At 27.7% G+C, this 2,500-nt stretch overlaps 1 protein-coding gene across 2 annotated transcripts in view; it reads left to right on the top strand.

The window, feature by feature from the left end:
* The window catches only part of LOC113830386 (NADPH oxidase 4), a 101,523-nt gene that overhangs the window by 10,842 nt on the left and 88,181 nt on the right, over window positions 1-2,500 (top strand). The window lies entirely within an intron of this gene.

Below are 2,500 nucleotides of genomic sequence, written 5' to 3'. Positions count from 1 at the left end.
TAATTATTATTTTTAAAATCATTTCTCATTTTTTATTTCGTTTTGTCATTTTCCTGCTAATTATTTTCTTAAAACATTTCTCTTTTTTTTTTTTCGTTTTGTGCATTTTCCTGCTAATTAATTTTTAAGAAGTCGTTTCTCATTTTTTATTTCGTTTTGTTTCCTGCTTATTATTTTCTTAAATCATTTCTCGTTTTTTATTTCGTTTTGTGCATTTTCCTGCTAATTAATTTTTAAAAAATCATCTCATTTTTTATTTCGGTTTGTGCAATTTTCCTGCTAATTATTTTCTTATATCATTTCTCATTTTTTATTTCGTTTTGTCATTTTCCTGCTAATTATTTTTAAGAAGTCGTTTCTCATTTTTTATTTCGTTTTGTGCATTTTCCTGCTAATTATTATTTTCTTAAATAATTTCTCATTTTTTATTTCGTTTTGTGCATTTTCCTGCTAATTATTATTTTCTTAAATAATTTCTCATTTTTTATTTCGTTTTGTTCATTTTCCTGCTAATTATTTTCGTAAATCATTTCTCATTTTTTAATTAACTATTTGATATTGTTGTTGGTATATTACTTGATACATTTTCCTGTTAATCGATTTTTAATAAGTCATTTCTCATTTTTTTATTTCGTTTTGTGTATTTTCCTGCTAGTTATTTTCTTAAATCATTTCTCATTTTTATTTCGTTTTGTGCATTTTCCTGCTAATTATTATTTTTAAAATCATTTCTCATTTTTTATTTCGTTTTGTGCATTTTCCTGCAAATTATTTTCTTAAATCATTTCTCATTTTTTATTTCGTTTTGTGCATTTTCCTGCTAATTAATTTTAAAAAATCACTTCCTATCTTTTTATTCACTATTTGATGTTATTATTGTTGGTATATTACTTAAGAAAACCTATAAATTTACTACGTTTTTTGCGTGTGTTCTTTAATAAATTCTGTCATTTCTTATACGCAAATAGGAAAATTAAAGAGGTTGTAGGAATAAGGAATAATATATAAGGTTGTAATAATGATAATGATAAGGTTGTAGGAATAAGGAGGATTTATGATGATGGTTCAAAATTATGGTATTTATAACAATGTGCGATAAGGATGATAATGGTTATCCTCATTATGATAATAAGGAGAGCCATAATGACACCAGTTAAATAATAATGATAATAATAATTATAACAATGGTGCTAAAAAAAAATAATAATAATAATACCACAGAAAAAAAATAAAAAAAAAGGACAAGAAAAGAGAGAAAGAAAGAATAATACCACAGAAAAAAAAGAAAAAGGACAAGAAAAGACAAAAAAAAAAAAAAAAAAAAAAAACAATAAAATTTACGAAGATTCCCCCATATGCAAATGTGATGGCGACACCCCTTAATTCTTATGGTAATTTTGATGGATGATTTCGACCCATTCATCCACCTTCGCCCTCCTCCCATTGTCCCACGAATGAATGGGGAAGGAGGAATGGAGGAAGGAAGGAATGGGGAATGGGGAAGGAGGAAGGAATGAATGGGGAATGGGGAAGGAGGAAGGAATGAATGGGGAATGGGGAAGGAGGAAGGAATGAATGGGGAATGAGGAAGGGGGAAGGAATGAATGGGGAATAGGGAAGGAGGAAGGAATGAATGGGGAAGGAGGAAGGAATGAATGGGGAATGAGGAAGGAGGAATGAATGAATGGGGAATGAGGAAGGAGGAAGGAATGAATGGAGAAGGAGGAAGGAGGAAGGAATGAATGGGGAAGGAGGAAGGAATGAATGGGGAATGGGGAAGGAGGAAGGAATGAATGGGGAAGGAGGAAGGAGGAAGGAATGAATGGGGAATAGGGAAGGAGGAAGGAATGAATGGGGAAGGAGGAAGGAATGAATGGGGAATCAGGAAGGAGGAATGAATGAATGGGGAATGAGGAAGGAGGAATGGGGAATGGGGGGGGGTGAGGAAGGAGAATAAGAGAAGTGAAGGGGGTGTGGTGTTGGGGTTATTGTTGTTGTCGTTAGACTGTTGCCGTTTCTGTGGTTTATCGGTGTTTATTCGTTGTTGTTGTTGTTATTATTATTATTATTGTTATTATTATTATTGTTATCATTATTATTATTATTATTGTTGTTATTATTATTATTGTTATTATTATTATTATTATTATTATTATTATTATTATTATTATTATCATTATCAATGTTATTATTATTGTTATTATTATTATTATTATTATTATTATTATTATTATTATTATTATCAATATTATAATAATGATAATAATAATGATTATTATTATTATTATCACTATTATTATGGTTATTATTATTATTATTATTATTATTATTATTATTATTATTATTATTATTATTATTATTGTTATCTTTATTGTTATTGTTATTATTATTTTTACTGTCTTATTAGTGTTTTTATCATTGTTGTTATTATTATTATTATTTTATTGTTATTATTATTATCAATAGTATTGGCAGCAGTTGTAATAGTGTATTTATTATT

Source organism: Penaeus vannamei, chromosome 36 (assembly GCF_042767895.1).
Source record: "Penaeus vannamei isolate JL-2024 chromosome 36, ASM4276789v1, whole genome shotgun sequence".
Lineage (NCBI taxonomy): Eukaryota > Metazoa > Arthropoda > Malacostraca > Decapoda > Penaeidae > Penaeus > Penaeus vannamei.
The sequence above is the reverse complement of the archived record's forward strand: the minus strand, read 5'-3'. Positions and strand labels throughout refer to the sequence as shown.